Genomic DNA, 14,803 nt, shown 5'->3' on the forward strand with positions numbered 1-14,803 from the left:
TAGATAGATAGATAGATAGATAGATAGATAGATAGATAGATAGATAGATAGATAGATAGATAGATAGATAGATAGATAGATAGATAGATAGATAGATAGATAGATAGATAGATAGATAGATAGATAGATAGATAGATAGATAGATAGATAGATAGATAGATAGATAGATAGATAGATAGATAGATAGATAGATAGATAGATAGACGATAGATAGATAGATAGATAGATAGATAGATAGATAGATAGATAGATAGATAGATAGATAGATAGATAGATAGATAGATAGATAGATAGATAGATAGATAGATAGATAGATAGATAGATAGATAGATAGATAGATAGATAGATAGATAGATAGATAGATAGATAGATAGATAGATAGATAGATAGATAGATAGATAGATAGATAGATAGATAGATAGATAGATAGATAGATAGATAGATAGATAGATAGATAGATAGATAGATAGATAGATAGATAGATAGATAGATAGATAGATAGATAGATAGATAGATAGATAGATAGATAGATAGATAGATAGATAGATAGATAGATAGATAGATAGATAGATAGATAGATAGATAGATAGATAGATAGATAGATAGATAGATAGATAGATAGATAGATAGATAGATAGATAGATAGATAGATAGATAGATAGATAGATAGATAGATAGATAGATAGATAGATAGATAGATAGATAGATAGATAGATAGATAGATAGATAGATAGATAGTTAGTTAGTTAGTTAGTTAGTTAGTTAGTTAGTTAGTTAGTTAGTTAGTTAGTTAGTTAGTTAGTTAGTTAGTTAGTTAGTTAGTTAGTTAGTTAGTTAGTTAGTTAGTTAGTTAGTTAGTTAGTTAGTTAGTTAGTTAGTTAGTTAGTTAGTTAGTTAGTTAGTTAGTTAGTTAGTTAGTTAGTTAGTCAGTTAGTTAGTTAGTTAGTTAGTTAGTTAGTTAGTTAGTTAGTTAGTTAGTTAGATAGTTAGTTACATAGTTAGTTAATTAGTTAGTTCATTACATAAACTTCAATTTTCCTTCTCATGAATACATTCCTTTCCTCTTCTGCCTCCTATATGCATTCTATACTAACAACGCGAACGTGCATATGTTCGTTTTTTACTCACTTTCTGAATAAGAACAACAAACTAAAAGTTAAAAAAAATATAACAAAACAACAATTATTTGATTTTAACAAAAATTAATATTTGTTTATTTGTGAGCGTTGTATGTCAAATGTAGAATATATAACTACAAGTCTCTGTTGTTTTAGAGCAAACAATGTTGATGAATGTTTGTGCGGTTTTCCAATATATAATAATAAAATTTTATACATTTTTTTTACCTGTACTATATTTTCACTATTTCCAAAACCAGATTTCATAAAAACCAGTTGCATTTTCATATTGAAAAAAGGGTATCAAAATCCATAAAAACACAAAACTAGCCCTAGCCACCCATTAGATTGCAGGGTTCCTGGTATATATCTGTCAGTAAAATTATTAAAATTATTAATGAAATCAATTAAAATTTTAATCAAATCTGTAAACTTAGTTTTAAACAATGAACATATTTAAATAAAAATTCAAGAAGAAAGAATTTTTGTTGCTGGAAACATACTGCAATTACCCTCTCTTTTTATAAAACGAAAATTTGGTTAAATTAAGCAATTTTTATGAAGAGTACTAGGATTTTTTAAAATATTTTTCCTTATAAATTTTTTTAAACATCAGTAGTTTCGTTTTATAAAATGAGGCCTTAAATATGCAATCCTTGTATTTTACATATGTATTTAATTAAATTTTCAAAATACATACTTTTGCATTAAGTTGTCTAAAAAAATGTGTCTCAATTTATTTATACATTGCGCAATTTATTTGGTTTCTTGTTTGCTTTCAACTTTAATTGTCATCATAAAATGAACCAAGTATTTGATGTTACTTTGACTTTTTTTCCTATGAATTAGAATTTTGTATTTTTATAGTGTTCATAGTCTAGTTAAACATTTATTGTGGCAACAATAAATAAACTGGCATTAGTAAATATAAATATGAGTATAAATTATCGTCTACACCCGCCGTTAGTTTAGCCTGAAGTGGTTATATGATGATATGGTCTTAGCAACAATTTTACAACACTTGTAATTAAAAGTGAGTCTCTTAGTACGTGAAAGTCTATAATGAATTAAAGTAAAAACTTCAGAAAGAGACTTCTTGAGCCAATGTATACTTATTTTATAACTTTATTCTTTATCAAATTAACCAGATAGAATTCCCGTAGGAATCCGTTGGCTTTGGCAAAGTGGAAATGTGGGTCTATAGGTCTATATAGGTTTAAAGTGAAGGGAGCTCAACATACTCACGAATGCATTCGTGAGTTACTAACTAACTAACTAACTAACTAACTAACTAACTAACTAAATAACTAATTAACTAACTAACTAACTAACTAAATAACTAACTAACTAACTAACTAACTAACTAACTAACTAACTAACTAACTAACTAACTAACTAACTATCTGACTAACTAACTAACTAACTAACTAACTAACTATCTGACTAACTAACTAACTAACTAACTAACTAACTAACTAACTAACTAACTAACTAACTAACTAACTAACTAACTAACTTACTATCTATCTATCTATCTATCTATCTATCTATCTATCTATCTATCTACCTATCTATCTATCTATCTATCTATCTATCTATCTATCTATCTATCTATCTATCTATCTATCTATCTATCTATCTATCTATCTATCTATCTATCTATCTATCTATCTATCTATCTATCTATCTATCTATCTATCTATCTATCTATCTATCTATCTATCTATCTATCTATCTATCTATCTATCTATCTATCTATCTATCTATCTATCTATCTATCTATCTATCTATCTATCTATCTATCTATCTATCTATCTATCTATCTTTCTATCTATCCATCTTTCTATGTATCTAACTGACTAACTGACTAACCCAATAAAGCGAAGTACTTCCGAAAGAATAATATTTATCACTACTTTAAAAGTAGTAATAAGTGAATTTTTTAATTTCTGTGGAAGTGATGTTTAATGACATCCAAAGAAACGAATTACATAAAAAGGACATTCCTCCTATGACAAGCCTGTGTTAAAAATCACCACTTCTTCAAGCCTTTTCCAGTACTTCCATGGAGTATACTTTACTTATTTTTCGCATCTTTGAATCTTTCACATTAAAATTAATTTGGTTTTCTCAACAAAAAAAACTCATTAAAATATTTAATCTTAAATCTAAAAAATATATAAAGTATATATCTATATAATTCATTTTGCCTTGTATTATTATTTTGTTTTTAATTAACTGGCAAGTAACTTTTTATCAAGTCTCTTAAATCAAATACAAAAAAAAAAATATTGTATATTGCTTAATTTTCATAAGACTTGACTTTTGGGACAAGTGCTTAAAAAAGAAAAAAAATTATTGATTTCATGGTATTCATTTCAATGCTTATTTTCTTTATATAGTACTTTTATTTTCAATTTTGTATATAAAGTTTAATTACAAAAACAAAATTATAGTCGTCGCACAATAAAAATATGACTTCATAAAAAAACAACTGAAAAATTCAAATATTATAAAAAAATAATAAAAAAGAGCACTTTTTTCTTTTGTTATCAGAAAGGTACTTGAGGTAATAGTACGAAATACACACGAGTATAAAACAAAACTACATACAACAAAAAAAAAGGTACTTGAAATATTGGGAAAATAAAAAACAGTATCAAAATATTACGATCAGTTGACGTTATAAATTCATCAATAAGAATATATTTCATATTTCTTTTTTAGAACTTTTCAATGTGTTTATTTAGTAATAATATTTTGTGTAGAAGAGATAAGAATTTAAGACAAATAATTTATATTTTATATAGAATATATATTGTATATATATAAAGTCATATAGAGACCCTGTACCTTTATAAAAAATTAATGACAATCAGAAAACAACACCCTTAAATTGGGGCACAATATCCATTTTACTTCATTAGCAGGGCAACAAAAAAATGGTTTAAAAGTTTTAGTCTTAACTTAGTTTTTAATTTTTGTGAATTATGTCTTTTACAAATTTTATCAAATGTTTAATTGATCCAATTAATTTTTTAATTAACTGAATATCATTTCTTAGGCGTATTTTCCATTTTGTTATACCCTACACCACCTTAGTGGGCTGAAGTTTGTAACGTGCAATAATATTGCTCCTATACCCATCTTAAAGAATACCAATCGGCTAAAAATCACTTTCTGAATCGATTTAACTATGTCCGTCCGTCTTTCCGCTTATGTAAACTTTGTAATCAAACTACAGGTCGCAATTTTTAAGATAATTCAATAAAATTTGATACTTAATCTTCTATTATCCAAGGGACGAAGCCTATAGAAAATGGTTAAGATTGGTCCATTATTTCACCTAGCCTCCATACAACTAAACCTTGGCTTGTAAACCTTGTAATCAAACTATAGGTCGCAATTTTGAAGATGATTCAATAAAATTTAGCACAAGATCTTCTATGGTATTGTAGACGAAGCGTATTGAAATTGGTTAATATTGGTCCATTATTTCACCTAGCCTGAACTGAACCCGCCAAATAGGACTTTTAAGTTCATAATTATGTTAATTATACTCGTATCTCGACAAAAAAGCTGAAAAACCAAGTCCTGTACTAGCCTTGATGGCCCTTATAAACTTTATTATAGGGCCTTACTTGACTCTAGTTCCTATAAAAAGTCCCCTTCAAAGTTTGACTTAAATGTTCACAATTTCATTCAACAATAAATGGCTTAAATATAAATATCTCAGACAAGGTACAATTCAATTTAAATCCTTTATAATAAAAACTAAAGCACATTTTTGTAACAGATGTAGGGTATTACATGGTCGGCCTCGCCCGAATATATTTTCTTACTTATATTTTATAAATTTACTTTATTTGTTTAAATGTGATGCTTAACTCATTATAAAGATGAAGTGATTACTTTAACATTGTAAGAACTCAATGAATACTTTGATTGTTTCAATCAATTTGTTTCAATTCAATAAATTTTAAAACAAACTATTTAATTCATTTGATTAATAAAGTAGTTATGTTTACTTTTTTAAAATTTAATTTATTGCATTAATGAATTATTAAACTTTAATTAATAGTTTATTTTTAGGTATTAATTGTTTAAATGATTTTTTTTTAATTGCAAAAAAATGCATTTATTTACAAATTTTATAATCGATTTGATCATTTTGTTGATAAAAACCAAACTTGCTTAATTAGAAAATTTTGATAATTTTCATTTTGTTGTGTTAAGTATTACTGTAACATGTTAAATACTCAACTAAAACTTTGATTGTTTCAATCATCAAGTAATTGTTAAACTGTTAAAGTTATTATATTAAAAATTAATTAATGTTAAATCATAATTTTATTCAATATTTAATTTCTTTAATTAAAAAGTTAATAGTTTAATTTTTTTGATTTAATTATTAATATTAATTGTTTTGATAATTTATTTAATTTTATTGCAGAACTTGATTGATACAACACTACTGAAAGTACATTTCAATACTACAAAAGAAGACGTGAGTATTCATTAGACTCTAAGATGATCTAGGGAACAGTAATAATTAAATTATAGAGAAAATATATTTAGTTGAAACAATTTATAGTGAAAAGGGACAAAATTGTTCCACGATTTCATCTAGCAGCCAGTTATGACAAAATTTCAGTTCAGCAAAAAAAAAGTTGTATATAACAATGTTTTATAGGAACTTTAATATATCTGCGAAATTTTATGAAAAGCGGTCCAAAATTATGTTTGTTTGTTTGGACTTTATAGACCGCTAAACGACTGGACTATTTTAGGCTACTTTTTATGTTAAAATTTAAAAAGGGCGAGGTGCCACGCCCATATTAACAAAATTTAAATGTTGTCGGAGTCACTTTAGTATCAATATGATTATTTGGGACATAAAGTAGGCGGACTAGCATAAGGAGAAAATGTCTTTATCTTGAAAACTATTACAGTTAAAATCTTAAAAATTCGCACGAATAACATAAACATTCATGTAAACACTTTGGGAAATAGCCATGAGGGGAGCGACACCTCCCATATTAATTAAATACAAAAATTCGTTTATATGGGAAACTACTTAATAGAACTAAATTCTGCACAAAGAACTTTAATATTCATCTGAACATTTTTAAGGAAAAAGAGCGGACTTTTAATTGTATAAATTTAAATTTCACTTAAAGAACTTTGACATTCATCTGAACATTTAGAGCATAACGAGCGGACTTTCAATGGGGGACTTGGTAGCTCCCATATGAATAAAACACAAAATATTGTTTATCCAGGAAAATAATAGAACTAGATTCATCAAATTTTGCATAAATTCCTTTATTATTCATGTGAACCTTTTTGGAGGAAAAAGGTCGCACTCTAATCTGGAGCTTTAAGTCCCCTTATGAGTTAAATAAAAAAATTGTATATCTAAGAAACTATTAGAGCTAGAATCTTCAAATTTTTAATGAAGAAGCTTCCAGCAGAAGTCCGAGCAATAACGGAAGGTGTAAATTGGATAAGAATAAATATGGCGGCAGCCAGCCAGAGGGCAATTTGGTTGATATCAGGCGATATAATTAAATCCAAGACCGTATTGGATTGTAAAAAAGCTTTAACTGAATACTCTTCTCTCTCTACCTAAATACCCATCTAAATTTTCGTATATTGTACGAAATGCTTTGTGGTTTCGCGCCATGAAATTGTTTCATAATAAGTACAAAATATAATATAAAATAATTTTTATATAAATTACGAAGAAAATCGAAACATTGTTTTTAAAAATAATTTTCGTAAAATAAGAAAATGGTTTAATCAAATAATATTTCGTATTATAAATTAAAATCTTCATAAATATTATGTAAGACCGTATTGGATTGTAAAAAGCTTTAACTGAATACTCTCCCAGAGGTAAGGATTACTTCTCACAGCGCCAAGTTGCATTTCTTCGGAATAGATCCTCCTAATAAACTACCTATCTAATATACACGTAAATTTTCGTTTATTGTGCGAAATGCTTCGTGGTTTTGCGCCATGAAATTTTTTCGTAATATGTACGAAATATTGTAATATAATGCAAAATAATGTTTATGTAATTTTAAAAGAAAATCAAAACCCACCTTTTAAGAAATATTTTTCGTAAAATAAGAAAAGAGTTTAATCAAATAATATTTCGTATTATAAATGAGATTTTTTGTAAATATTATATAGGTTATTTCCAAACATGTTAGTTTATAATTTGTCTATTAACATGTAAACAAATATGGCATTATATTTCATTTCCCTAAAATAATTATTTATTTCAACTTAATAAAAAAAAGAAAACCACGCACCCATTTTTTATAATATTTCATTAATATCGGGGGTTTCAAATACAATATTCACAAAGAAAAACTCCACCAAAAAATTATTTGATTAATAGACAAAACACGATATATATGTAGAGTCATAAAACATACACGCTTAATAACACCAATATAACACAAATACAGGGTGAGTTTTGTACCAAAAAAAAACTATAGAAATTACAACAATTTAACAAATCAAAATGTAATGTTTATTTTCCATTAACATTAGGGTTGAAATTTATATAGAAGAAAAAAATCTATTATTTTAAATGAAAAATTATATTAAATCTAAAACATAATGGTGAAAGTAAATGGAGTTCTGCCATTATTATTTTAACATATTAACCTGTTGGCCATAATTTATAACTAGAGAAAAATTATGTATCAACTCGTATGTATTTATATAATAATTTCATATTTTGTTATTTTACTTATGGCTGACTTGCATTACTTTGAAACATAATAAATATATTTTATGACTTTGTTTTTTTCCCCTGCTGCTGCTTCATATGCAATTAATAAAAGTGAGCTTTTCTTTCGTACAAAGAAAAACTTTTATGAAATTAAAAAAATTTAAAATTTTTATAAAATTTTACTCTTTTATAAGTAGACACATAATGCCTATGCCACCATGTGTTGCACGTGAATATATTTGAGATAATATTAATTGCAAACATACATCAGCCGCTATAAATCATGTCTAGTTGCATTTGGTTTTTGTATTTCTGCAACTCCTGTATGTAGGTATTCTGTTCAGTTGGCATAGAGAACATTTCTTGATCTTAAAATGTTTTTAAGATTGCGGAAATGTTTAGAGAACAAACTGCCGAGTGTAACTCCTTATGTATGAGTATTTAGCATTAGTATGATTAATTTTTAGTTCTTAAATTGCATTGTGATTTGCTTTCTTAATTTTGATACGAGTATAAATACCCTACAGATGTCCACTGTACTAAGTTTTGACTATAGTTTTGCCATAATTTTTAATTCATAATTATATTATGAATAACTTTCCAAAATATACGAAATTTTGTATTAAATTGATTTATATGGTACCAAGCCCCCAATTGAAAATCCGCTCGTTATTCTTTAAATGTTCACATGAATGTCAGTGTGCTTTATATAAAATTTGAAGATTCTAGCTCTAATAGTTTCTTAGATATACAATTTTTCTATTTAATTCATGTTGGGGTTTTAAGTTACCCACATGAAAGTCCAAACTTTTTCCTTCAAAATGTTCTGATAAATATTAAAGTAATTTTTGCAAAATTTTAAGAATCTAGTTCTATTAGTTTCCCAGTTAACAACATTTTATATTTATATCATATGGGAGGTGTCAAGTCCCCTATTGAAAGTCCGTCCGTAATACTCAAAATGTTTAGATGAGTGAGATGAGTTCCTCAAGTAAAATTTGAAAATTCTAGCTCTAATAGAAAATATCAGATATATGAATTTTTTTATTGGGGGCTTCAAGACTCCCCCTAGATGGATGGATCCGCACTTTTTTGTCCAAAATGTTTTAGTACAAAAAAGAATTTAGTTTTATTAGTTTTCTAGATAAATGAATTTTTGTTTTTAAATTAATATGTAGTCCGCTAATTTGTTACCCAAAATGTTTTAATAAATGCTAAAGTTATTCGTACCAAATTTTAAAATTCTAACTGTATTAGTTTTCAAGATAAACGAATGTTTGTATTTAATTTATATGCCACGCCCCCTTATGCTAGTCCACCTACTTTTTGTCCTAAATAATCATATTGACACTAAAGTGGCTTCGACTAAATTTCAGACTCTATTTTCTTAATGTAAGCGTGGCTTTTTGCCCACTTCAAATTTCAAGTAAGTAGCTATCTATCTATCTATCTATCTATCTATCTATCTATCTATCTATCTATTTAAATTCTATCCATCTATCTATCCATCTATCTATTTATTTATTTATCTATCCATCTATCTATCTATCTATCTATCTATCTATCTATCTATCTATCTATCTATCTATCTATCTATCTATCTATCTATCTATCTATCTATTTATATATCTATATAGCTATCTATCTATCTATCTATCTATCTATCTATCTATCTATCTATCTATCTATCTATCTCCAGCTTCGCTACAACTGTAGTATCATTAAGGTTGAAATATCGAAAAGCTCTTATACTTTCCTATTGGTCAATTGCAAGAACAATCTACCAAGGCTGACATTACACAAGTTCGGGTTCTTAGCTTAACGGAATCGGCTAAGAACCGTTAGGAATTATTAAATCTTTTTTTAAACGGCAGACAATATGGTCCGTTAAAACTGTTGATACCAAGAAAAACATGATTTTGGTAAACATGTTCTGAAAACAACATATTATGGTTTAATTTATAATTATAATTTAAACATATTATAGTTATTATAAAAATTATGATTGATTTTCCTATTTATGATAATATTGTTATACGTGATCATATTATGACCCAAAATAATAATTATGTGTATATTTTCGATAACAATATATTGTTACAGTGAACATAGTAAAGCTTTAATGACCATGTCGGACTATATTTTGTCTATGATTGTCAATAACTGCTTCACTATTGGCTCGATTATAGTTTCACTATAACTTTGATTATAGCTTAAAGACTATCCATTCTAAAAATGTGTAGCAGCTCATCTTTAGTCATTGTATAACAATCACTTTTTTTCTTATATCTTCTTATTTCATATGAATATGATCAATATGCTTTGCTTATTTGAACAGCAACCGTTTTATTAATCAAAAATTATTTATATATTATTTACAAATGTATAGTTTACATTTAAGATATTACACATACATTAATATACTATATACACGAATGTATGTATTTAAGTCTGTAGCAGTGCATACAGTAACTATCAGTTGAAGTTAATAAATGACTACTATTTGCTAGTATCTAAGCACATTAGACATTAAGCTAATGTATCATTAGTTAGCCACTGTAATATTTAATAGCAAAAAAGCAATAGCTATAGTAACAATAACTACTAGTATGTATAAAAATATAGCAAAATAGCAGTACCATGCAAACAACTGCAATAGCAACTGCAACAACAATAAAAAATACTGGTAATAAAAAATAATGGCAAACATTTATGTTTATTGTTTAGATAGTATAATTTTTAAGAGAAGATTATTTTCTTTACTACTTTTTTTCCTAAAAAAATACATTTTTTTTCTTAAAGCTAAACATTTAATATGGAAAATTTCTCTAGAAACAAACTGCTGCAGCAGTTAAGTCATTAATTAAAATGGGTATGCTTGTGTTTTTTTCTTGTTTATTACTTTTAAATATGATTGAAGATGTGTTTAATAGCAAATATTAACAATTACCTTTTGATGTTTTTCTGACTCATAGACTCCATTGTTTTCTTTTTATTCTTTTTGGACACATCCACTTTAATTGGTGTTTTTGGGCTGTTCCAGGTTAATGAAACCAATCATAATTGATTGCTAAAACCAATAAATTTTATTTCATTTAAAATTTGTTGTTTTCATTTCATTTTTTCTTTTGTCATTTAAGTAACGAGAAAAATGAACTCGTATTTCGACACAAATGTCAATCACATGACAAAAAAAATGTTAAAAATTCTTTTGTTTAATTTATTTTTTTTCATTTTCGGCGTTCTATGCCATAAAATAACCAACCAACCATGTTGTTAAATACAAAATATTTATAACAAGAATGTTACTAAACCTTAAACGTTACGTAGGGCTTTTGAGGATGTGGTAAAAGTTGTTAATAAATATATAGTTAGTTAGATAGATAGATAGATAGATAGATCGATAGATAGATAGATAGATAGATAGATAGATAGATAGATAGATAGATAGATAGATAGATAGATAGATAGATAGATAGATAGATAGATAGATAGATAGATAGATAGATAGATAGATAGATAGATCGATAGATAGATAGATAGATAGATAGATAGATAGATAGATAGATAGATAGATAGATAGATAGATAGATAGATAGATAGATAGATAGATAGATAGATAGATAGATAGATAGATAGATAGATAGATAGATAGATAGATAGATAGATAGATAGATAGATAGATAGATAGATAGATAGATAGATAGATAGATAGATAGATAGATAGATAGATAGATAGATAGATAGATAGATAGATAGATAGATAGATAGATAGATAGATAGATAGATAGATAGATAGATAGATAGATAGAAAGATAGATAAATAGATAGATAAATAAATAGATAGATAGATAGATAGATAGATAGATAGATAGATAGATATAGATAGATAGATAGATAGATAGATAGATAGATAGATAGATAGATAGATAGATAGATAGATAGATAGATAGATAGATAGATAGATAGATAGATAGATAGATAGATAGATAGATAGATAGATAGATAGATAGATAGATAGATAGATAGATAGATAGATAGATAGATAGATAGATAGATAGATAGATAGATAGATAGATAGATAGATAGATAGATAGATAGATAGATAGATAGATAGATAGATAGATAGATAGATAGATAGATAGATAGATAGATAGATATATATATAGGTAGATATATAGGTAGATATATAGGTAGATAGATAGATAGATAGATAGATAGATAGATAGATAGATAGATAGATAGATAGATAGATAGATAGATAGATAGATAGATAGATAGATAGATAGATAGATAGATAGATAGATAGATAGATAGATAGATAGATAGATAGATAGATAGATAGATAGATAGATAGATAGATAGATAGATAGATAGATAGATAGATAGATAGATAGATAGATAGATAGATAGATAAATAGATAGATAGATAGATAGATAGATAGATAGATAGATAGATAGATAGATAGATAGATAGATAGATAGATAGATAGATAGATAGATAGATAGATAGATAGATAGATAGATAGATAGATAGATAGATAGATAGATAGATAGATAGATAGATAGATAGATAGATAGATAGATAGATAGATAGATAGATAGATAGATAGATAGATAGATAGATAGATAGATAGATAGATAGATAGATAGATAGATAGATAGATAGATAGATAGATAGATAGATAGATAGATAGATAGATAGTGAGTTAGTCAGTTAGTTAGTTAGTCAGTTAGTAGTTAGTTAGTTAGTTAGTTAGTTAGTTAGTTAGTTAGTTAGTTAGTTAGTTATTTAGTTAGTTAGTTAGTTAGTTAGTTAGTTAGTTAGTTAGTTAGTTAGGTAGTTAGTTAGTTATGTAGTTAATAAGTTAGTTAGTTTAGTTAGTTAATTAGTTAGTTAGTTAGTTAGTTAGTTAGTTAGTTAGTTAGTTAGTTAGTTAGTTAGTTAGTTAGTTAGTAAGTTAGTTAGTTAGTTAGTTAGTTAGTTATATAGTTAGTTAGTTAGTTAGTTAGTTAGTTAGTTAGTTAGTTAGTTAGTTAGTTAGTTAGTTAGTTAGTTATTTATTTAGTTAGTTAGTTAGTTAGGTAGTTAGTTAGGTAGTTAGTTAGTTATGTAGTTATGTAGTTTAGTTAGTTAGGTAGTTAGTTAGTTATGTAGTTAATAAGTTAGTTAGTTAGATAGTTAGTTAGTTAGTTAGTTAGTTAGTTAGTTAGTTAGTTAGTTAGTTAGTTAGTTTAGTTAGTTAGTTAGTTAGTTAGTTAGTTAGTTAGTTAGTTAGTTAGTTAGTTAGTTAGTTAGTTAGTTAGTTAGTTAGTTAGTTAGGTAGTTAGTTAGTTAGTTAGTTAGTTAGTTAGTTAGTTAGTTAGTTAATGCGTTAGTTTTCATAATTGTTTTTTCTTAACATTTCAAAACCAAAAAGCATTTTAGGGTTAATAACGATCGATCGCTATGATCTCTTTGACCACATACAAACACACTTTTCACTTTAAATTTTAAAAATAATATAAAATGGTTGAAATTGAAAAACAATAAAAAAACTTATTTATTTCAATTGCAACACCAGCAACAAATAATAAATAAACTTCAATAAAAATTATAACTGATCGTTAAGTTGTGATAAATTTTAATGAAAAACAACAATTAATATATATTTTTTCATTTATAGAAACAAATTTTATGGCAAGTTAACAAAAACAACAGTAAACTTTATTTAACGCCGGACATTGAACACAATTTCGATGTTGAAAACACTTTAAATTAGATTTTTTATAATGATTCTTTATACTTTTCATTTCATTCGTACTCATTTCTTGAAATTAAAAAAGCTTTCTAGGAATTGATAAAAATCAATTTTTTTTCTTTAAGGTATTTAGGGGATTTAAACAATAATAATAACAATAATTTTGCACGTAGACAAAATTTGTTTATTAACATTTTGCAGAAGGTTTAATTTTTCAAATTCACACCGATTTTTACCAACGAGTTCACAATTCACCGTCTACTTTTTCGAAACTAAAAACTCAAATTTTGATTATGCTGAAAATGGAATTTATTTTCAATTCTACTAAACGACTAAATAAAAAATATCACTCTGTGCTAATTGTGCGAGTATTTCAACTGATATTTCCTATCAACAAAATTAAACTTTTTATTTTCATTTTTCCTATCGTGCCCCATAACGTAATGTTGAATACCAACATATCCGATATCTGAGAATAGATAGTGGCACTAGATAAGTTAACGTATCATTTCAGAGATTTCGCCTACAACAAGCCCCTACACTACTATTTTCTTGTCGCTGTAGTTGTAGCTACAGCTGATATCAATATCACGATAGCTTCCTTAACCTACTCCAAGGAAGATACCAGTTAATGTGATAACTTTAACGATATCTAGTCTAGCATAAGACGATTGCCACAGGTGGAGGCGGTTGGCAGGTGGTAGTTTTTTTTCTCTTCTTTCTTCGTTGGTATCTTAAGAAGTCATAAGCCGTTTTATCTCAAATTCAAAGTTTAAATAAAACTTTCTCGTAGAAATTATAAAAATAAAATTCACTGATAACCCACATTCGTAACCAATATCTGGTTTAGTATACAAATAAATTTTTATATAAGTACAAATTTTGTAAGGGTTAGCAAGGTCTCTACGTTTCCAATCTGCATTTTCTTTAATATTTGTTTAATGATGACGTTTCATATTCTGGGGTGATAATTTTTGGTGTCTTCTTCTTGTAAGTTTAAGATTTGTTATCGCTGGTTGTAGTCTCCGACAATTAAGTGTAACCAATTGGTATTCCCCCGAAAATATTGCAGAACAGTGTGTGACAATACTGTAACCTTAACTAACTAACTAACTAACTAACTAACTAACTAACTAACTAACTAACTAATTAACTAACTAACTAACTAACTATCTATCTATCTATCTATCTATCTA

The 14,803-nt window shown here is 26.4% G+C and overlaps 1 protein-coding gene across 4 annotated transcripts in view; it reads right to left on the bottom strand.

Annotated features, from left to right (window-relative positions):
• Window positions 1-14,010, bottom strand: part of LOC111684050 (probable serine/threonine-protein kinase yakA) — a 39,370-nt gene extending 25,360 nt beyond the window's left edge. Inside the window, exons 1-2 of one of the 4 annotated variants that reach the window (XM_046948105.1) lie at window positions 13,844-14,010; window positions 10,817-10,936 (exon numbers count right to left, since the gene is read on the bottom strand). The gene's annotated coding sequence lies outside the window, so the exon portion shown is untranslated. Of the gene's footprint in view, window positions 1-10,816; window positions 10,937-13,652 lie in introns of all 4 variants that reach the window. The other 3 variants (XM_046948106.1, XM_046948104.1, XM_046948103.1) reach the window with 3 other exon arrangements.
• Between the last annotated feature and the right edge of the window lie 793 nt (window positions 14,011-14,803).

The sequence above is a fragment of the Lucilia cuprina genome, chromosome 4 (genome assembly GCF_022045245.1).
Source record: "Lucilia cuprina isolate Lc7/37 chromosome 4, ASM2204524v1, whole genome shotgun sequence".
Classification (NCBI taxonomy): domain Eukaryota; kingdom Metazoa; phylum Arthropoda; class Insecta; order Diptera; family Calliphoridae; genus Lucilia; species Lucilia cuprina.